General features: G+C 44.1%; 1 long non-coding RNA gene across 2 annotated transcripts in view; it reads left to right on the top strand.

Annotated features, from left to right (window-relative positions):
• The window catches only part of LOC310702933, a 74,933-nt gene that overhangs the window by 36,835 nt on the left and 14,177 nt on the right, over positions 1-23,921 (top strand). The window contains exon 3 of one of the 2 annotated variants that reach the window (XR_014523809.1): positions 5,005-5,275. The exons of the other annotated variant lie outside the window; for it this stretch is intronic. This is a non-coding gene — a long non-coding RNA (uncharacterized lncRNA). Of the gene's footprint in view, positions 1-5,004; positions 5,276-23,921 lie in introns of those variants that run through there. 2 annotated transcript variants of the gene reach the window in all.

The following is a 23,921-nucleotide window of genomic DNA, read 5'->3' as shown; positions in this document are numbered from 1 at the left end:
GTAGTGTCACCCGCCCTGTGGAACGCCTTCCCACCAGATGTCAAAGAGAAAAATAACTACCAAACTTTTAGAAGACATCTGAAGGCAGCCCTGTTTAGGGAAGCTTTTAATGTTTAATAGATTATTGTATTTTAGTGTTCTGTTGGAAGCCGCCCAGAGTGGCTGGGGAAACCCAGCCAGATGGGCAGGGTATAATAAATTATTATTATTGTTGTTGTTGTTGTGTGATGGAACTGAAGAAACAACTTTTTTATATTCCTTGAATATAATGTGTTCCATTGAAAAGCGTGCATCTGCAGCAAAGATGGAGAACTTGTAGCCCTCCAGATGTTGTTGGATTCCAAGTCCCATTGGTCAGTTTGGTGGTCAAGGCTGGTGGGAGTTGGGACACTGCCAGACAGTCACTATTTGGGGGTTGAATTCAGTCCCATACTGGAAAATCAGGCTGAAAGATGGGTAATTAACAACAACAACATCAACCACAGAGTTCAACCTGCTAGCTAATAATTGTCAAACTAGCAACCACCACATGTATTTACTCGTTTCCTTATTCCCCAGACAACTGCTGAAGAGACAGAGCGTCTCTTTATCACTGTGATAAACATGATGTTCCCCTCACACAAAGTTCCTATCATGAATGACCTTTAATATCAATCTGCTGCAATCTTTTTTTCTTTTTTCTTTAAAGTAATGCCTTCTTTTACAGCTTGCAGAAGCCAGTGGCCTGTGTAGGGGAGCGTGGAGAGGCTGTGGAGAGTCAGGGAAAATTCATGATACAGCTCTTGTTTTTAACCCAGCTAATTAAAATCTGCATGCGCGGAGTGTAACTGAGAATGTAGCCTTCGCCCACCACTTTCCCACAGGCAGGGAATAAAGGTCTTCAGTGTACCAGAAGCTCGCCGGTCTTTGGAAAACAGAGAACAGAGCTCACAATTCATCCCGGCATCCCTTATCAAGTCTTTGGAGTTCCAACCCCCCCCTTTCCCTTCAGTCCCCGCCCCCATCACTACAACAGAACCCCTTACTGTCAGGGTCTACGTTGTTGCTCAGTGCATCCCACTAAAATGTAACAAAGCTAAAAATATGTTGATTCTCATTTGTTATGCTCCAAATAGAATCCCTTTCCAGTGACTTATTTTGTAGTAAATACATTTACTCACAAAGACTGTTTATTCTGCCAAGAAGCGATTTGAGTGGCAGGCTTTTCACAGTGCCATACAGTGACAGTCTGAGGCAGTTTATTCCGTTTCCTTGTCTTTTCCCTAACTTGTTAAATTTCCACATTATATTTGAGCTTTCGCAGAATGTAAAAGCCGCTTCTGGGAAACTAATGGCCTATGGGGCATGTTTAGCATTCGTTTCTGTGTTATTTGATTCCAGAAAAATTCATTTGCAGCCTGCCTTAACCTGGAAAATTGTGGGAGTAAAGTGAATTAATTTTGGGCTGTGTACTTGTATATAGTTATTTCTTGCTGTTTTCGCGGGGGAATCAGGGAAAACAGAAGCACACATTTGTGGAAAGAGTATGTCAGGGAACAGGGGGGAATAGCAACAAAACGTTGTCCAATGATGTTTGTTGTGTCACACCACACCCACTGGTGTGAATGAAGTTTATCATGCCTATGCCATAGAATTGTAGAATTGTAGAGTTGGAAATGACCCCGAAGGGCATCTAGTCCAACTCATTGAAATGCATGAATCATAGCTAAAGCATCCATGACAGATAGCTGTCTAACCTCTGCTTAAAAACCTCTGAGGAAGGAGAGTCCACCACCTTCTGAGGGAGTCCATTCCATTGTCAAACAGCTCTTGCCATCAGAAAGTTCTTCCTGATGTTTAGTCAGAATCTCCTTTCTTGTAACTTGAATCCATTGTTACGGGTCCTATGCTCCAGAGCAGGAGAAAACAAGCTTGCTCCACCCTCTACATAACAGCCCTTCAGATATTTGAACATGGCTATTATTTTTCCTTTCATTCTCCTCCTATCCATACCCAATTCCCTCAACCATTCCCCATAAGGCTTAGTTTCCAGACCCTTGACCATCTTGGCCGCTCTCCTCTGAACACGTTCCATCTTGTCAATATCTTCCTTATACAGTCATACCTCGGGTTGAAGTAGCTTCGGGATAAACATTTTTGGGTTGCGCTCCATGGTGACCAAGAAGTAATGGAGCGCGTTACTTCCGGGTTTCGCCACTCGCACATGAGCAGACGCTCAAAATGACGTCTCGCGCATGTGCGGAAGTGGCGAACTGTGACCTGTGGACGCAGGTTGCATTCACTTCAGGATGCGAATGGGGCTCTGGAACGGATCGCATTCGCATCCAGAGGTACTACTGTATTGTGGACACTGGGCACAGTATTCCAGGTGTGTTCTGATGAGGGCAGAATATGGTGGTACTATTACTTCCCTTGATCTGGACACTATACTTCTGTTGATGTAGCCTAGAATAGCATTATCTATTCCCCCCCCCCCCGCTGCATCACACTGTTGACTCATGTTAAGTTTGTGGTCTACCAAGACCCCTAGATCCTTTTTTTCACATACTGCTGAAATCAAGCTACACTACATCCAAAGCCTTCCCCTGAGCCACCAAGCTTGTAACTCAATCAGAAAAAGAATTGAGATTCATCTGGTGTCACGTTTTTGAGAAACTCATGCTAGGTCTTAGTAATAACTGTATCCCTTTCTAAGTGCTGACAGACCAACTGTTTCATCATCTGTTCTAGGACCTAGTATCAATGTTAAGCTGACTGGTTGGTAGTTACCTGTGTCTTCTTAATTTAGGTTGAATATGTCTTGTTGTTTATTTGCATTTTTTATAAAAGATTTTGTCCAAATGCATTTCTAAAATTCATTTGGAAATGCATACGTTGGGACATTGGCAACAACTAAGTGATTAATAGTTTTTATCAGGTAATATACATAGTAAAACAATTGTCTTCTATTTTCCATGTTCTTTGGGTTGAGGCACCTGGCAGCACAAGCATGCTCTAAGGCAGGGGTCAGCAAACTTTTTCAGCAGGGGGCTGGTCCACTGTCCCTCAGACCTTGTAGGGGGGGCGGACTATATTTTTTGGGAAAAAATGAATGGATTCCTATGCCCCACAAATAACCCAGAGATGCATTTTAAATGAAAGCACACATTCTACTCATGTAAAAACACCAGGCAGGCCCTACATATAACCCAGAGGTGCACTTTAAATAAAAGGATACATTCTACTCATGTATAAACACACTGAATCCTGGACTGTCTGCGGGCCGGATTTAGAAGGTGATTGGGCCGGATCCGGCCCCTGGGCCTTTGCCTACCCATGCTCTAAGGCTAAAGTCTGGTGAGTCCTTACTCAAATTAGCATCCTTTGATTCTCTCTTTCTCCCATTAGAGAATGACACATTCTGCCACAATTTCCTGCCAGGATTCAACACTTGGAAGGTGACTGGGCCGCGTGATTTGAAATTACAGTCCAAAGAAAGCCTATTTTCACAGTTCCCATGAGTAAAGTGCCTGCATGTGAGCATTTCTGAGCGATGACCACAAAGAATTGCTCAGGCAGCTGTGGGCTCACTCTGCTATGATGATATCCCATTCGCAAGCATCTGCACATCTCTGCAACATCACACACAGACTTTTCTCTGGGAACTGGATGCAGCCTTGCTGGGTCAGACACAATGAGCAAGGATCTTCCCTCCCAAAATATAAATAAAATAAAAGGAAAGGAAATAATAATGATTTCTCCCGCAATCATGAAAGTTTTTCTAGGATCCCTAGAGCCACTGGGATAATCAATAAAGGGTCTTGTGACACCTTAACAACTTAACAAATTTATTATGGTGTAAGGTTTTGTTTTGTTTTTGCAACAACAGACTAACATGGAACTTCCTTCCAGAAATTCAGGTTGGTGGGGGGTCCCACAGGAGAGGTGCTTCCCCCACTTCCAGAAAGTTACATTCCCTTGTGCAAAATGTCACCAGAAGATTAATTACCTGGAGCGTGTCAGCACTACAAACATTGATCATTGTTGCCAATTTAACTTTCACATATTAGCGCGAAGAATCCTGGGTCATATAATTTTTTTGATAGCATGGAGAAGCACCTGTTTGCGACTAATGGTACACATCTATTCATATCTACTTGGAAATAAGTCTCATTGCGTTCCATGGGGCTGACATCCAGGCACATGTCTAGAGAATTGCAGGTGGGCAGAGTAATCTGATCGGGGTGGGGAGAGGAAATGTCTGATGTGGGTTTTCTGGAAATTTTCCTATGCAAATCACAATTGGACTACTGCAATGCATTCTGCATAGGGCTATCCTTGAAAATGGCCTGGATGCTGTATCTAATAGAGAATGCTTCTGCCAGGCTATTATGTGGGACAGTGAGAAGTGATCGTAGAACATCAATCATTAAGGCCCTGTACTGGATGCCTGGATGCAACAGGGTCCAATTCAAGATGTTGGTACTGGTATAGAAAACTCTAAAGAAGGACCTATCACACTTTTTGTCTTGGCATGGAGATGCGCCTTTCACTCCTTGAATGGATCTACACACTGTCTTAAGTCAAGGTGAGGGCATAGGGAGAAGACTATGCCAAAGACAGTTGGAGGGAGAACACAGCCCTGTTTCACCCCACTCTTTATAGGGAAGGCATCCGAGGATGAGCTGTCATATTGGATGGGGCCACGCATGTTCTTGAGGAAGGACACAATCTTCTTGTGGAGCTTAGGTGGGCATCCTATCTTGGAGAGCAGTCCTTTTCGGCGGATGAGGTCAAAGGCCTTCATCAGGTCTCAGCAATTCTCCTGCAGCTGGCGCAGCGGGAAAATCATGTTGACTGTTGAGGTCTGAGTTACAAAGCTGCATTTCGACTTGGGATAGACCCTGCCTGCGAGCGACTGCAATCTTTTGAGAACTAAATGAGTGGAGGTTTTCCCCACAGTACTCAGCAGAGAGATTCCACAATAGTTGTTACAGTCACCTTCTTTTTTCTTCTTTTTTGCAGAGGGTCACAATGCTGGAGTCACACAGGCCTTGTGACACGAATCCAGTCACAAGAGAAGGCCGCGGAGGTGTCCCATGAGGAAGGAGTTGAGGCTGGCTTTCAGTACTTCTGTTGGGGTTCCATCTTATCCTGAGGTTTTACCATATGCTTGGGAGTTGATGGTGTTCTTCATTTCATCCAGGGAGGGAGGAACATCCAGCTCTTCCATGACAGGCAGAATCTGGATACTGTCAACTGCTGTGTCAGTGACCATATTTAATAATAATAATAATAATAATAATAATAATAATAATAATAATAATAATAATTATACCCCACCCCAGCCACTCTGGGCAGCTCCCAACAGAGGACTAAAAACAGAGTAAAACTTCAAACATTAAAAACTTCCCTAAACAGGGCTGCCTTCAGATGTCTTCTAAAAGTCAGATAGTTGTTTATTTCCTTGACATCTGATGGGAGGGTGTTCTACAGGGCAGGCGCCACCACCGAGAAGGCCCTCTGCCTGGTTCCCTGTAACCTCACTTCTCACAGTGAGGGAACTGCTAGAAGGCCCTCAGAACTGGACCTCAGTGTCTGGGCTGAACGATGGGGGTGGAGATGCTCCTTCAGGTATACTGGGCCATGAGTACAGTTCCCCATAGTTCTCTACCCATCACTTCATCTACTTGCAGTGGTCTGTGATGATCTCTCCAGGCAAGGTTTTCAGAGGTGTATTTTTCCCGACTGTTGGTCCAAAGGCTTTCTTCATGCCTTCATATATTTTGTGAGAGTTGAATGCTCTGACACAGCTTTAGCCCAAATGTAAACATTTTTTTTCCAAAACAAAAATTTAAAAGAGGGTTATAGTTTCAAATTCATGGAAAAATCTGCTTAGATAAATTATTTTAGTGAGTAATACCCTTTGGACAATAGGCCAATTTAACAATTCATTTCATAAACAATTGCTAAATTAAAAAAACCTGTCTCTGAATTTTTTAAAAGTTTGGTTAGAAACAGATAGGTAGTGGGCATCATAAATCACATGGGAGTAGGAAAATGTTGCGGGAAAAGTGTCCAAACAATTACTTTTTACTCAACCCACGGTTTGGCATTGTCCCTGAGCCATGATGGATTGCGTGTATTAGAGGCAGTATTCTTTCCTTCACAATGTTATCCCATTATGCACGCAAAGCCATGTTGGCCACGTTATCATTAACAGAACATTTTTCTTTTTTCTTTTTAAAAAGGAGCTGTCTCCCTGGACACAATGTGTTTTTCATTCTCAGGAGCATGTTACGCAGCACATACTACAATATGCCAACGTGCAGATAAAGATGCTTCTTCCTGCACCATGTCTGAAAATTAAGAGAGATCTGGGAAACTTGAAAGCGTGCAGGAGGAACCTTTCCCCCCCGCTGATGGATGCATTCCTTCGGGAGCAATGTGTTGGGGGTGGAGCTGGAACTGGCCGTGGATGGTGCCAGTTTTAGAAGGGCCATTGGTTTGCAACATTACAAGTCTCTTTCTCTCTCTCCTCCTCTCTCTCTGCCACCCCATCACTCTCTGTGCTACCATATCTCACATAGTTAGGCTGAGGGAAGCAGTTCCGCACTCCTCACGTCAATGGAATAACTTCTCCAGAATTTGCAAATGTCTTCAGAAGCATTGTAAGTCCTTTCCTTTTCAGAATGCATCTTATATTGATCCTAAATAGATGGTTAAGATTTAATATTGCAAATGGGCCATTGACAAGCAATTGACAACAGGCTTCTAACTTTCTAAATTTATTTTTTAAATGTGCAGGATTTCCCCCGGAAAGGGTAAAAAGGTAAGAGCTCATGGACCATCTTGCTCAGGATTGTCTACACACTGACGGGCAGCAGCTCTCCAGTAATAATAATAATAATAATAATAATAATAATAATAATAATAATTTATTATTTATACCCCACCCATCTGGCTGGGCTTCCCCAGGAACTCTGGGCGGCTTCCCAAAAAAAATAAAAATAAAATACTGTAATACATCAAACATTAAAAGCTTCCCTAAAGAGGGCTGCCTTCAGATGTCTTCTAAAAGTCTGGTAGTTGTTGTTTTCTTTGACATCTGGTGGGAGGGCATTCCACAGGGAAGGCGCCACTACCGAGAAGGCCCTCTGCCTGGTTCCCTGTAACTTGGCTTCTCGCAGTGAGGGAACCGCCAGAAGGCCCTCGGTGCTGGACCTCAGTGTCCGGGTAGAACGATGGGGGTGGAGACGTTCCTTCAGATATACAGGACTGAGGCAGTTTAGGGCTTTAAAGGTCAGCACCAACACTTTGAATTGTGCTTGGAAACATACTGGGAGCCAATGTAGGTCTTTCAAGACCGGTGTTATGTGGTCTCGGCGGCCGCTCCCAGTCACCAGTCTAGCTGCCGCATTCTGGATTAGTTGTAGTTTCCGGGTCACCTTCAAAGGTAGCCCCACGTAGAGCGCTCCAGCACTTCAGACAGCAGTCTTTCCCAGCAGTGGCAAAGCATGGGGCGCGCGCATGCATAGGGGCAGTTGCAAAATTGTTAGGGGGTGCAAAATTTCAGCACCTGGTACTGCTTCAATGCAGCTGTGTGCTTCCGTCACTGGACTCCAATGAAAACAGCTTTTCCATGTGAACCAGGAAGTGAGCTTTCCAGACAATGGAACAACTCTTCTTATCTCTGCAGCTGCGATCTCTGGGATGCCGTGGATGCCGTAAGGCAGTTGAATGCACATGCGTAGTCTGCCCATTTCTCTTCCACCCCCTCCGCCCAGCCCTGGGAGCCAGCAACACACGCTACACCACTGTTTTCCAGCTTTGCTTGGAGACAGAGGGAACTGAACCTGGAATCTTTTTCACGCAAAGAATGTGCTCTACCACTGAGCTTAAGGCCTTTCCAAAAGAAATAAGCATTTTGAAGTTAGATTGAGGTCGAGGGATCCTGATCCATTCTCAGCCTCTGGGCAGGGTGCAATCATTAACTGTCATAATCAGCTGTCTTCTTAGCAATGGCCCAGTTCTGACAAGTCACCTTGTGAATCTCACATCTCAGATAAACCAATGTGCTCAAGAATACATCTTAGAGATGTGGGTTTGGATCCTACGTTAACTCAATGAAGTTCATAGAATGAAAATACAGTCATACCTCGGGTTAAAGTCGCTTCAGGTTGAGCATTTTCAGATTGCGCTCCGCAGCAACCCAGAAGTAACGGAACGGGTTACTTCTGGGTTTTGCCGCTCATGCATGCGCAGACGCTCAAAATGAAGTCATGCACATGCGCAGAAGCGACGAATTGCGACCCGCGCACTCACAGACGTGGGTTGTGTTCTGCTCAGGATGCGAACTGGGCTCTGGAATGGATCCCATTCGCATCCAGAGGTACCACTGTATCCTATCTCCTCCTTCATCAGTCCTGGCTGAGACTGATGAGAGTTGAAGTCCAAAAACATCTGGAGGACAAGTGCCCTGAACTCTGCCACAATCCCAGGTTATTCAGCAGTGAGGTAGCTACCTTTTGTATGTGCCGAGTGATACTTTCAATTACTGCTTCACATGTGCTTGACATTCCAATTAAGTCTGGGCCCTGGAAAAGCCCCATGGTTGCATATCACCCCATCGCATTGTGTCTTGACAGTAATTCTCAAGTCATCGCCAAGCATCATCTGACAGAGGAAGTGACTAGAAAAACATGCAAAATAAATACAGCGCAAGATTGCATCAAATAAGAGATTCGCAAATCTTCATGCAGGGCAGCAAAGGTCTTTTGAGGATGTTATTGGCATGGCAGTGCACTTTAGGCATATTCATCATTTCAACGAAGCCTGGGATTTTCTCCCTGTTAATATGAAATATTCACGGCCGTAACTGTCTTGGTGAGGCACCGGGCTGTTTCTCATTAGCGGCGGTTGTCAAGGGGAAAAAAATGAATATGCTGCTGAGTGTTCAGTTTCTGGGAAAACGTGGTTGAAACCTGAGGAGCTTTGCCGATTCTGAGCTTGGAGTCAGATGTTTGCAGATGGGATGTTCCCCATTAAGTAATGACTGAGGGCCATATGGAACACATTACAAATCAAAATACTGATTGATGAAGTGCCTGTGGTCAACTTTCTACAGAAATGAGAAATTTGAATTTATTATCACATCAGCATGGGGCTGCTCTCACGTACAATCACATTCTGTTTGCCTCTACACTCCCCACAAGCCTCCTACTTTTGCCCAACCCCTCACCCACCCCACACACTGAATCCCACCCCCCAATGCCTCAGATCCACTACTCTATGATAAACAAAACCTAAGTAGAAGCTTAGTTTCTGCTTTGGTCATTACGGTGATTTAACAGATCTGGGCCGAGTCAGGATATATGCCATCAGCTAGCAACACAGTAAAACTTTAATTTTTGTCTTGCTTTAGGATGCTTCCCCCCCCCCCCCTGTTTTATTCATCAACACATCACAAGACCCTTTACTTCAGGTATGTATGACTGAGCAAAGCTTAGTATTTGTTGTCAGGGATGGAAATCAATTGAGAGAAAAGGCATCCCTTTCACTCACCTTTCTGTTTCTGGGTGAGTGGGGTTCAATCTATGGCACCTCCAGTTAAAAGGATTCCAGGCACAGAGCTAGGAACAACTCTTGCCTGAGACCCCAGAGAGCTGGGGTCAGGTGGACTAGACCAGTGGCGCAGAGCCTGCAACTCTACCGGAGTTGCTGGACTCCAGCTCCCATCAGCCCTAGCCTGCACTGGCCAAGGATCAGGGAAGGTGGTAGTTATAGTCCAACAACATCTGCAGGTTCCTCACCTCTGGACTAGGCAACAGATCAGTGGTCTGTTCATACTGCTACAATCCTTATATTTCTCTGCCTTTCAGGGTCACAAGGCTCAGAGAGATTTGCTGTCTAGAAGAAAGCTTCGGATGTGCCTTCATCATCTCAACAGCTGCATTTTTTAATCATGCATTTTGGACATATTGGTAAGTGGAGTTATGGAAGCCATGCCACTCTAAAGCAACCCAATATGGTATTTATGCATGTTCTAGAGATATCTGTCACAGTTCCAGTTGCCTTCCAGCTCATGGAGGGCAAACTTGGGGGCGGTCTCCTCTCCTTTCATACCCTGGTTTTCTAGGGTTCTAAAACATGTGAGGAGCTTGGATGCTTGCTGCTCCACAAGGTTGCTCTTCATGAGCTGGGACGCAACCTGAAGATTTATGAAAACTTACTCTACACTATTCTGAATATCTGAGGTCCATTAGACACATTTAGATGCATGCAATTCATGTAATGCTCACTCAGTGGCTGCTTCTCTGCTCCAGAGTGTCCTTGGAAGGGAAAAGATGGCAGCCATATATAGGAAAATCTAAGAATTATAAAAGTGCAGACGTAGTACAGAAATAGAGCAATGCAAGGGGTCCCTTGATCCAAACTTGGGGGGGGGGTTATTGACACGATTCAGCTTGTGGTGGTGGGGAGACTCCCAAATCTCCCTGATGTACCTCATTATTCAACCCCCTTCACAGAGCTGATGCGCAGCCATAGTATTCTTTCACCAATTCAGGCCAAAAGTTATTCTCAGGGCTGGTTTACCCACTCCACGCGCAGTCTGTGGGAAAGTCCCGACTTGTGCTGATTCTGCAGGCTTAGAGGCAGCCCCTCCAATCTCTTTATCTATAGCACAATCCCAGGACAGGTAGCATCTCCCTTGCAGTGCTTCAGGAAAAACCTGTAGCTCAGCTCTTTAATGCCATGCCAATCAAGCACAGCACGTTTTCTAATCCGACAAATCCTTTAGTCTAGAAAGGTCCATCAGCAGGCTCCCCCCCTCCCTCCCTCCCTCCCTTCCTTCCTTCCTTCTTTTTGAGGAAGAGGTTTGGGGATACTAGGTTTTGGGCTTGGTGTGAATCTGGGGACACTAGCCCCATGCACATTGTCTATAGCAAAGGTGGAGGAGAGAATGAGAAGATTGTATACCTCAAAATGCAACAGTAAGATCCTCCATTACTGCTGGGGGTGGGGCAATGCCTAGGAGGATGCGGATCCTGCAGCTTTAACAGTTGTGTAGAAGAGGGAATTTCAGCGGGTGGAGCCAGTGTCGGACTAGTACATTTTCCCGCCTGAGGCTAAGGCCAACGTGGTGTCCCCATTCCATGTCCAAAAGCCAACCAAGGTGGCAGTTGGCTCTTAGTTCTATCAGAGACGTAGCTAGGTGATCATGCGCCCTTGGCAGAACTGTCCAGATTGCACCCCCTAGCCACAGACAAATGAGCTCTTCTTTCCGCCTCTCCTCTATCCCCCCCTCCACCCATTCAATTCACCCTCTATTTAAAACCATTTCTTATGAGACAATAATCAATATTTATATTTATGGACATATTTTTAGGCGATTTTGTGCCCCCCAATCGCCTGCACCCCTGGCAGGGGGCCCACCTCACCACCCCCTAGCTATGGCCCTGAGTTCAATATTGGTGATGGGTTAGGATCCTCCACTACATCTGAGGGCCGTAGCTTAGGGGGTTTCTACCCCCCCTCTAGCACCAGAATCTGCTGCTGCCCGAGGCAACTATCTAACTCTGTCTTGGCTGCAGCTTGCATGAAGAGCTGCTCTATACCTCCTGAAATTCCCTCTTCTTCAAGAGTAAAAGTGCAGCATCCCCATCCTCTTCTGAAACCCATCTCAACTTCCTTATGATGGTATCTTCCAAATTCCCATCATCAGATGGATATGGTGGGCAGATCTGCAAGGAACAAATTGCAGTCCATTCCTTTCCATGCTGACTTCGCTGATTTGGAACGTCACCCACCATCTGATCACATATACAGTGGTACCCTGGGTTACAGACGCTTAAGGTTACAGACGCTTCAGGTTACAGACTCCACTAACCCAGAAATAGTATCTTGGGTTAAGAACTTTGCTTCAGGATAAGAACAGAAATTGTGCGGTGGCAGCGGGAGGCCCCATTAGCTAAAGTGGTACCTCAGGTTAAGAACAGTTTCCGGTTAAGAATGGACCTCCAGAACGAATTAAGTTCTTAACCCGAGGTACCACTGTAAAAGGTTTTACTTTGTGTTTTTGACAACCTTCATGGCTCTCCAAGTGTCCTGATCGTCAGTCATGGGAGCTGAGGCTCTAGAGCAGGTATAGGGAACCGTGACCTTCTAGATCCTGCTGGAGTTCATCTCTCCCATCATCCCTGACCACTGGCCATACTGGCTGCACTGGGTGCAGAACTTCTGGGGCGCTGCTGCAGGCACTGCAACTATGACACCCAACGGAAGGCAGAAGGTGAGGGGCAGAGTGGGGTAGATACTGGATTTTGGCGTTCCACAGGGCACCGCTGAAATTTGAGACTCCAAGACCTGCCAATGTTTATATTGCCTGAACCACCCTTGGATGCCTTTTTGACCCGTCCACATTCTGCACAGGTATGCAAAGCAATGGGGAACTGGGCCCACCTGCTGCCCCAGCACTGGAATGAACGAGGATATTCTTGTATACCAGTAGAAGCTAATGCTAGTCCTTGGCTGAAAGGTTAACATCACTGATGGTGTCACTTTCTTAGAAGCAAAACAAAACAGAGAGACTGATTAAAATGAAACACTTGCCTGCATCTCTTGACACAGCAGTGGTGAGTCATATGTGATCAAAACCAGACGCTTAGCAAAACCAGACTGCTGGTGCGTAACATCAGAAAGGTGGCAGAGCAGCTTTCAAACTGATGGCTGGGGGAGAAAAACCAATGGGAGCCGATGAGCATCCGGTTCAAGTTAAATGATCTCTACGGGTTGAGGGTCAAAATGTTTCATAGAATCTTTGAGTTGGAAGGGACCCTGTGGGTCATCTAGTCCAACCCCCTGCAATGCAGGAATTTCAGCTAAAGCATCCATGGCACATGGCCATCCAAACCTCTGCTTAAAAACTCCCAAGGAAGGTTTGAGGAAGGCCCTCAGTCAAGAAAAATGCAATTGAAATCATCAAGGCTTCAGATCACAGTTAATTTGTTCCCGTGACTCCAGTGGGACTTAAAAGCACAACTTCCTTGCTCGTGATTGGGAATGCAGACTTGCAGCACTTCCAGATCACCAGGTTTTTTTTCAGGTGGGACTCAGTGGCATACTGGTCAATGCAAGTTGTGGGATTAGAGTTAATTGGGAGGTCTTGTGCAACCAACTCCTTTCCTGGAAGAGGCTGCAATTAAAATTCTTGAGCATTTCGATAAGATTCAGCAGGAGATCAAGGGAAGGCACACCTGAACACCTGGATTCCCTGCCAGCTACAAGGGGTTTTATCATAGGAAAGCTACTTGAAAGCCATGAAAAATGAAACTAGATATCTCATATCCTGCATTCAAAGATAATGGAATGCAACCAAGAAGGAACAGAGATTTAATGGGCAAGACTCATCCTACCCTGGCATGATGGAAAACTTAAGAAACGGTCATTTCTATTCTGGATATTTTCATTGACAGTGTAGAATTGGATTTGGATTGGGGAGACCTGGGAGAATGTTAGCACCAGACTACCCAGCGAGCTCCCAGTGGGGAACTGAGTTCAGCTCTCCCTTCTTATCCCCATTTATGGGCAGATTTGTGCTGGTTTAACAATCATTTCATCTCCCCATGATACCTCTAGGTGGGCAATGTTTTTCAAACCAGGGGGAACATTCCATTCTGGGCAACTTTTTGGGGGTCATGTGCTAGTGACAGACAGGGTGAAGCCCGAAGGGTTTAAATCAGTTGCTACAATATCTACATGGCAGAATGACACAAAGTTAATAAATAATAATATTGTGTGTTATTGTTTTCGTTTGTTATTGTATTATGTCTTTTTGTGTTTTTATATTGTAAACCGCCCTGTGATCCTCGGATGAAGGCAGGTGTAGAAATTTTAATAATAATAAGAGTAATGATGATGATGATAGTAATAAATTAGTCTACAGGAGCTTTATCCTCACCTGTTACTGAATGGTGTGAAATGGTGATGGATGGGAGACAGGGATGGGACAAATTAGGAATGTTGTAATTGTTGTCGGTCTGAAATGAAAGTCCCATAAAGAACATAACACTTGGGTAATTCTTGGCCTACTCATTTCCATTGTCATCATCAATGCCACTACCAAGGAGTTTAGGTGGCTTAAGAAAGGGAGAGAACCCTAAGGCCCAAAGGCCAAATGTGGCCCTCCACTTCTTTCTATCTGGCCCTCAGGACTCTCCTCAGGCCACACAGATTCCTAAGCTACACTCCTTGGCTGCCCTGCTTTGCACACACTATTGGAGTGTTTCTGCCTAGCTGGAGAATATCCCGGAATTCTGCTAGTGCCACTTGGTTGCCTAGATGCAGGACGGAGAAAGGAGTGTAAGTGTTTGTAGAAACCAGACTGTTCTAGAAATGCAAAACTTACATTTGTTGGTCTGACCACTTCTGCCCCTGGCCCTGCCTGTGACTGGCCCTTGGAAGGTTGCAGAATGCGGCCTTCGGTCTGCAAAAAAGCTCCCCACCACTAGCCTGAGAAATTGCAGTGAAGGTTTCAATCTGCATGGACCTTGTTCAGAGGACTAAGATGACTTAATGAATATGGAGGCTGTTGCATGTAGTTACCATATGAATAAATACCGTATGAATAAGTGGGGCTTCTCTGAGGTGCAGAGAAAGAAAGAAGAGAGGATATCTGAGGTCAGGCTTGTCTGAATAAAGAAACTTTGAACAACGGAGACGTTGGTTTAAGATTTGAGGAAAGTTTTTAAAAAGTGAGAGAATGAGAGTAAATGAAGCATAGTGGAATATTAGCGCAGCTTAGCAAAGGAGCCCAGAACAGCCTGCCAATTGCTTCCAAAACACATGCAAGTTTAACTTTGTTGCTGAGGGGGAATTAGGGCCGACACCGCTGGAGTCTGACTGGAAAAAGAAAGAAAAGAAAGAGGTCCTCTTGAAGAACATGAAAGCTTTCCCCCTCTCCTGCCTTTTATTGACTTCGGATGTCAAATGTGGCCCTCGCCAGCAAGTTTCCACTGAGGTAACAAAGGTATGCAGGACTTCAATGGGGATTTGGTTCTCCCAATTAGAGTCGGAGGGTCACTTGCTGGCAGGGCGTGGGCCTGCTGGAAAAGAAAGCAGCCCCAAGCAGGCTGCATGAAAGCAAACATTTATTATTATTTTTTTAAGGAGGAGGGAATGAACTTTTTTTTTAAGGAAGTGGGAATGAACAAATGTCACCAATGATTTTACTGATAATTACACCTAACAGTGAAGTCAAGAAAGCAGATTTGAACTGATATTAAAAAGGACCAACAACAACTTTCTTTCCTCTATATAAAAAAAGAAAGAAAACTTTTCATCTTTATACCAGTGACCTCTTGGAAAATATATGAGAGTGGCCAGTGGATGTCTAGAAGTTACCATAAAGAAGTTGTTTTTTTGCTAAGTGTGTGGAAAAAAGGAAGCTATTGTATTTGGGTGGGTACTCTTTCAGCATCAGCAATATTCATTTCCATGCTCAAGAGTCGAAAGTTCCCAGTTGCCTTGAGGACATTAAATCTGATGAAGTTGTAAGAATGCCTTATACAGTGTTGGTGTATTTGTCCGTCTGGTCCGTGATGACTGGTGCTCATTGGAACTGATAGGGCAGAAGGCAGGGAGACAGACCATGGCTACAGAGCCAATGATTGGCAGAGCCAACCAAGGCTGAATCTACACATATATTAAAAACACTGTGAAAATGCTTTTTTTAAAAAGAAGTTTTAAAATATATATGGAATTTGCCATTAGCTCACCAGCGCCATCGACTGTCACATTTGTATTGTGGTTGTTTAGTTGTTTAGTCGTGTCCGACTCTTTGTGACCCCATGGACCAGAGCATGCAAGGCACTTCTGTCTTCCACTGCCTCCCACAGTTTAGTCAAACTCATGCTGGTAGCTTCGAGAACACTGTCCAACCATCTTGTCCTCTGTCGTCCCCTTCTCCTTGTGCCCTCCATCTACACCAGTGTGGTGTAGTGGTTAAGAGCGGTAGTCTCGTAATCTGGGGAACCGGGTTCGCGTCTCCGCTCCTCCCCATGCAGCTGCTGGGTGACCTTGGGCCAGTCACACTTCTTTGAAGTCTCTCAGCCCCACTCACCTCACAGAGTGTTTGTTGTGGGGGAGGAAGGGAAAGAGAATGTTAGCCGCTTTGAGACTCCTGAAGGGGAGTGAAAGTTTGGATATCAAATCCAAACTCTTCTTCTTCTTCTTCTTTCCCAACATCAGGGTCTTTTCCAGGGAGTCTTCTCTTCTCATGAGGTGGCCAAAGTATTGGAGTCTCAGCTTCAGGATTTGTCTTTCCAGTGAGCACTCAGGGCTGATTTCCTTAAGAATGGATAGGTTTGATCTTCTTGCAGTCCATGGGACTCTCAAGAGTCTCCTCCACCATAGTTCAAAAGCATCAATTCTTCGGCGATCAGCCTTCTTTATGGTCCAGCTCTCACCTCCATACATCACTACTGGGAAAACCATAGCGTTAACTATACGGAACTTTGTTGGCATGTCACATTTGTATAATACACTACACTTAAAACGTTATTTTTGCAGCTGTATAGCTGAGTCCCAATTCTAGTTTCCTCCCCATCCTCCTCTCTGCTGTGCTCTACAAGGACCAAGGAAGAGGGGGAAGCTGACTTGAACTGGTTATAAGATGGTGGGAATGGTGGTGGGAGGGGGCTCACTATGAGCAGACTGAGCTTGCATACCCTCCAACATGTTTGGATGCCCCAAAATGTGTGTTTTTGCTTGGCCTTCTATGGCTGATGACCTACTCCCTGATTTGAAAAAAACAAAGTTTGGCTGTGCTTTAAAATTTGGGCAAATAAAAAAGAAGCTGTCATTCCAAACCTTGCAGTTTGCTTTTCATGTTAATCAGAACCACATCAGAAATGTATGTTCTCTGAATTAAAGAAAATGGAGGGGGAATGACTGGGTCAGCTGTCGATGTAATTTGCTAAGAGCGTGGAAAACAAACAAACCCCGAAACAAATAGTTCTAAATTTAAATAAATTTAAGAAGGCTTGTGACTGATCCACTATTAAAAATCCATTTTAATAGTTATAGCTTATTTTCTTTAATGAAACTACTTAGGGAAGTATTGAAATGCAATAATTAGCCTAAAAGGCCTCATTGTTTATGTCTTTTGATCACTGTAGCTTTTTGGCAGAGCAGTGCAGCATTTCAGTATCCTTGAGAGGGATGAGTAGGTTTTTGACTGCCATCCAGGGCTTTGTCAGTAACAATATATGCCTATGATCCTCAAGATGTAGATAGATATCATCTTATTTCCTCTCATCAAATGCTTTCATAATAAATGCACTTTTTGTTATGTTATGTTATACACTGTCCAGTGAGTTCCTGGAGAAGCAAATGACTGAGAGGAGGAAAGAAAGAACACATTCTTTCCTTTTCCCTTTTCCTGGCGAGTGCTGTTCGCCGTAGACTTTTCGTATTTGTAAAAGAAATGATGCAGAGAGGAGGGAGGGAGGGAGGGAGGGAATTCATGACTGAAATGGTGAGCATCTAAACCACAAACTATGGCAGGAGGAGCCTAGGGGCCAAGAAGCCGCTTCGTCTGGTTCTTGGAGGATTCTGCCATATGTGTGTGTTTGTGTGGTTAAAATAAAGGGCTGCTCAGTTTTACTTGAGAGGAAAATAGCATTGAGGACTTTTCCACATGCTAATATTCTTTCCTTCTTTGGTTCTTCAATGCAAAATGTGCTGGCTCATAACTATTTTGAGAACCTATGAGATGCCATGGGCATTTCATATACATTGCTATCTCACAGCTCAGTGGCTTCATAAAACATACAAAAGTGTCTTCCATAACTGCAAGGCCCTCAAAATGAAGCAACAATTTATTATTGAGTTCATAAGTAGAGTCTTGCCGTACCATTTTTGTGGGCGATATTTAAAATGCAGTCAAACCAGCAATTCAAGTTTTGCTAGATAGGCACATGCTAGGAGCGGAAGCTCACAGAGTCTTCCTGTAAGTTTGCTAGAGAGGTCTCTGTGCTCTGACAGTGGGAGGATGTAGCAGCCTGCGTACACACTTTTCTATCACTTTCACTTTCTCTTTCCACTCTGCCAGCAATGTGAGAACACTTGCTAGTTTGAGCGCCAAGCCAAGACTCCATTTAAGCTAGACTTAAGTACAGTGGTACCTCGGTTTAAGAACAGTCCTGTTTATGAACTATTTAGTATATGAACTCCGCAAAACTGGAAGTAGTGTTCGGGTTAGCAAACTTTACCTCAGTCTACAAATGGAAGCTGAATGGTGGAAGGGCACCGGTGGCGGAAGGCCTCATTAGGGAAAGTTCACCTCGGTTTAAGAACAGCTTTGGTTTAAGAATGGACTTCCAGAATGGATTAAGTTCGTAAACCGAGGTACCACTGTACAGTCCATCTTTGTAACCAAATGACCATTTTAAGTCTGCTTGAACAAAGCTGCTGCATCTGTTGCAAGTATTCTGAGTGAGTAAATGTTTTTTTTTTTTTACCTTTTACAAGACTGTGTGATTGTGGGGAGAAAAGGGGGAAATAACAGGAAAATCTAGTTTGCCTTAAAGCATCCTGGATTATTGAAACTAAAAGGCTAAAACTAGCCTAAGCTTCCCTTTTGAACTGCAAAGGGAACCACAAAGGGATCTCACAAATGTGAGGAAGGAAGGATAATATCTAATAAATATATATAATCTCCTAGCATCTATTCACATCCCAACATTTTGAAGAAGTCAGATTGTGCAACAAAATACAATTCCAATCCCCAGACTGTTTTCTGGAGAACTGCATATCCCATGACAATACAGGAGTTCGCCATCCTTGGTTTATGGATGAAGTGTTGAGTTTGGAGCTGAATAGACAGTTTCCAACACAAGCTCCATCATGGAGCAACCACTGCTGCCTTGTAAAGAGGTCATAGAAATGATAGCCTAGCTAATTCTTAAAATGTGAATGACTCCACTACTGGAATGAATGAGGAAGCCATTCCAGACATCAGAGCTCCATGTTCAGACTGGAATTATGGAAGTCCATAATTATCCCATTCTGCTAGAGCTTTGCTGAGGAACTGGTAGCAATGAGATTGTAGCTTCTTGAAGTCAAGGTGAGGTGAGGCAAATCAAAATAGCCAACCCCCCTAATTGTTCCTCAACTTCACCATGAAGTCCCAGGACACACTACATCTAAGAAAGGAAATGTAATACTATACAACAAAACAAAACAAAACAAAAACCCCACCCTAAAATACAAATCAGGTCTCTGGCCAGTTCCCAGTAGACTCTGTCAGTTGCTCTTTGAAAGATGTTGTCTCAGCAAAGGACCAGAGTAATCTGAAGGTTGAAGAAGGTTGGCAAGGTCTTTACTTCCAGTGCCTCCATCCCCTGGTGTCATGCCTGCAATCCCTAAAGGACCTGTAACGTATTCTGCAATTGCCTGCTCCTGCATGGCTGTGGAGCAGAAGGCATAACCCCCAGAGTCTGAGGAAGGTGGGAGTGTTGTTTCATCCTGCTGGGATGATGTACAAGGGGGTGTTCCCTTCCTAAGGGGGATTGATCTGTGAATAATCTGAATAGGAGTCCTCTTTTTGGCAACACTCAGACCTGGGTGTAAGGGCCAGGACAACAACAGGATCTCTAAGTCAGGACAACACTGTTTTGTTTTCTGCATGCTTTTGTTGTCACAGAACACACCATTAACTCATGGGATTCATAAGATGGCATCCACAGGAAGGGCCACTGTGGTTTTAAGAAAGGAAAATAACGGAGGGTAGGTCTACCAGCTGCTTGGTAACAATGAAGGAAAAGGACTATTGGCTCCTTATGGGCTTCCCACAGGCATCTGCTTGGCTACTTAAGAAAAACACGATGAATGCCCAGATGGACCTTTGGTCTGATCCAGCAGGTCTCTTCTTATGTTGACTGTCTTCTGGATGAATCCACCTAGCGAGAAAGTTGTCTTCACAGTGCATTTGTGAGAGAAAATGTAGGAGTTGACCATAGATCCATGAAGGAGTGGGATCTAGTCATGACCGTGGGTGGTCCTTCCTATGTGGCCTATGGTGCAGCCAAGACTTAAATAGCATCCAGCAATCATGGACTATCTCTGCCAATAGTAGCTGCGATTCATGAACAGCCTGAGAGTACTGAACTCTCGTCTTTGTGCTGCAGTTATTCTGATAAATCATATAGAAGCACTGGTTGCCAGCTGGAGGAGGACAAGCTAAACTCTTGGCAGAACGTGTGGATTCCATGAACGCTGCTTTGGATTCTCCGATCAAAACACAACAGTAAAACATTGATCATGAGAATAATGAATAAGAGCATGGTTTATAGCGCTGAAGTGGGGGAAGGGCAGGACTTTCCTTATGCAAAATATGTAGATCCGTTTTTAGAATGGAAGAGTTGGAAGGCCTTGTCTAGTACGCTTGCATTGGTACATCCAGCCTCTTCAAGCTGTATAATATTAATATTTGCAATATGGCTTCGGGAGGGATGAGGCCTGGGGGAGAGAGGACCACATTCATTCGCCAGGCAGGCTTCAGTTTCACAACCTCTGGCTTATATGGCCAAACAAATGTTGAGAAGGAAAATTCTGAAGTAATTGCTTGTTTATCATGTACTGGAATGACAAATTACAAGGAACAGCACAACTATATGCTCAATTAGGAATGCAGTACAATATTAAGAAGTCTTAAGTGCCTAACAGTTTTCTTGCAAATTGTTATTGATTTCCCCCCTCCTTGTAATGACAGCTGAAGAAAACAATGCAAACAAAACTTGTGGAGTATAATTATGTTCATGTTTAATAAAATAGCAAGGAATATAGGAAGTTGCCATTCACCAAGCAACCAATGTTCCACCTAGCTCTTAATGCAAACGTTCTTTCCAAGAAATTTCCTCTGTTGTAAGGCTTTTTTAAAAATGTTACTTTCCCCATGTTTTCCTTGTGCACACTTCCACCTCATATTGGTTTTTTGAAGCACATTTCTTGGGTTGAAATTACAAAATTTGGAAAAGTTTCAAAGGATACCAGTGCTTCACTTCATGCATTGTTTCAGGAAGTGCAGATTAGGTAGGTTTGTGTTAAAATGTGAACCGAAGCAGATTTCTTCATTGTTCCTATTGGTGCAGACATAATTCTCCTTTCTCCTGTCTTGGGGAGCGAATTGTTTCCACAGAAATCAAGCTCACGGCTAATGAAACTTGATATAGGTCCTTTCCCCCTTGGGATCTCCCTGATCTGTGTTTTACTCTCTATCCAAACTGTTCTTTGTATTTCCTTTACTTATTCCAAACAGGCAGATACATTCCTTGGCAACGCTCTTTTGTTTACAACAGGCGAGATCTCCCTAACAAGGTAGTCATGGGATGGGAGGAGGAGAAACTAAACAGTCTCTGACTGCTCCCACCCATCATTCTTTAGAAGAACCATATCACCAGAGAACAAATCTGGATCCCATATAAAAACTGAAGCATTTGAGGAAATAGCAGAGGATCTGCAAAATCTTTATCAGTGTTATTGAAGAGCTGGGTGACTCTGAGCAGGAAAAAGGAAGGAAGGCAGCCGTAACAGGGTCACAAATCATTGATTAGGTGTCCCCTAATTTTGGACCACCACGGTTGTGTCTTGCACATGCAGAGGGTAGGAAAAGTTGGAAGATTCCCAGAGTCTTTCAATGCCTCTCTTTCAGGACTGGTTCACACATGCATGTGCAACAATTGATTATCGCTGTATGCTGTGGAGATGGCCTTTCCATTCTCCCTAAACAGATTCATGAGGCATCTATAGCACCATTGATTTGGTTCAGGGCCCAATCTGGTGATCCCGATTATTCTCCAAACTGAACCGGACAGATCCACCCGCAATTTGAATTGGGGTGCTTGCACAGTCCTAATCCCTAATTAAATATGTGGTTGGCGGCAAGGGGGGGGGGAGAGAGGAGACATTCAAGCATAGTCTCCCTCTCCAAGCTCTCCTTGCTGCCCCCCATTTTTCACAGGCCTGGTGGACCTGATCCAGGGCAAATTGTGGCTGCCTTGAGTTGCTCTGGAGAAATCCCATATCAGCCGAATTCATTTTGGAATCTGGGATGCACAACTTGGTGCACAACGCTAGCATCTACATTGTTATTGTTTAGATGCCAATTGAAGACCCTGTGACTACTCAAGGCTTCTCATCAGCGTGTTCCTGCTATGCAACTTACCCCTTCCCTCTCACCCACTGCTTCTGCCCTCTAAACGTCCCTTCAGAACTCATGAAGATTGGCAGGCACATATTAGCGAAACATGGAGAAGGCATAATCCTACCCTGAGAGAGTTGATTTGCATGACATACTCCGGTGCGAGTGCTAGACTGGAATGACATTAACAAAGCCTGGCATCCCAGTGAGTTGTCTTTTGAAGGGCCAGTTCCCAGTTGGTGTTTATTGTGTCCAATGCCAAAAGAAACAGAAAATGTATTTCACAATTTTGTCCCGTGCTGAATAATGACCTGGCTCCCAGTTGCATTCCTTTGCTCAGAGCCTATCCTTCCTTTCTTTACATAGAGACGTTTGGTCAAGTCTTCTCAGCTTGGGTTCTTAATATCCGGCCACCGATGAATACGTATTCCTTTAAGTGAGGTTAAAATGATAGAAAGCAATCCTCTCTCCCTCCCTTATCCCAAGGGGGTGGCTTTGGCAAGAAGAAAAGGGAGGGGGTGACAAGGAGTAAAGGGAGGGGTTGGTGAGAGCAGGGGCACAGTTCCTAGTTCAATCTCAAAAGAACAGAAGTATTTAGGAACTCAAGCTGTTAAGGGCTGCATAGACCTAAACCTGGACATTGAATTGTGCCCGGAAGACAACTGAATAGCGTTCCCCAGCAGGTGCAATAGAGATCGGTGAAACTGTGGGTGTCAGTTTCTACTTTTCCCATTTTAGATTCAGTTCACATGACCACAACTTGTGAAAATTCATCAGCACTTTACTGCAAATTTCTCCTACCATACACATTTTCTTCCTGTGCAATTCTGCCTAATATTCACATTTTTGCAAAGCATATTTTTTCTCTTTAGAGTCACACTTTCCATAATATCATGCATTTTGGATGTTATTCCCACTGATATATGCTAATTTGGATGATCACTTTAGTATATGCATTTTTCTTATGCATGATTTGCCTGGAGGACTGCAAGGCAAAACACCCAGAGATGTGTGGATATCAGAGAATGGGTTCATTTCATTTCACATATTGTTTCAGAAGGTGCAGATCAAGTACATTCATCTTTAAATATAAACTAAATTGAATCCCTCCCCCATACTCCAAGAAGTACATCCACTGCAAGAGACATCCACATACAGAAACAGGTCGTCATGAGCAGAGTCCTTTCCACTTAGGAATCAATATCAGGTTATCAAAATAATGGGGAGGTCTAAGTGAGTATCATGGAATTCATTTTTATTCTCATTTCTCCTTGTCTATTCCCCCCCATAAAGATTTCTTTTATGGTCTTGTCACAAATGAAAAAGGGTGGGTTGGGGTTTGATAGTTTATTGGAACCCCTGCCATTTGTTTCCACGAATGTTTACATGCAAAAAAAGCAGGCGTTCTGCAGGAGATTTAGACTCCCTAGCAAAACCCTTTTCACCCCTGTAAAAACTTTAGATTTGGTCTGAATCTGGCTTCGGTCCCAGAACTTGTCATAACTTAACTTTATTATAAATCTGGAGTTCTGCTAGAATGCAGTTCACTCTACAACAACCGGTCTATGCCCTTAAAATAAGATCAAGAGCACATTTCTTTGGTTCATATTTTGGACACTGTTGGGATTTTGAGAGAATTTTTATTAGAAAACAGAATTATCTTGGTTTGGGAAGAGATAGCCATCAGTGACCGCAAGAAAACAAATGGTGCGCATCTGAAATATGTAAAATGATACGTCCT

The sequence above is a fragment of the Podarcis liolepis genome (assembly GCF_965112155.1).
Source record: "Podarcis liolepis genome assembly, chromosome: 3".
Taxonomy (NCBI): domain Eukaryota; kingdom Metazoa; phylum Chordata; class Lepidosauria; order Squamata; family Lacertidae; genus Podarcis; species Podarcis liolepis.
The sequence above is the reverse complement of the archived record's forward strand: the minus strand, read 5'-3'. Positions and strand labels throughout refer to the sequence as shown.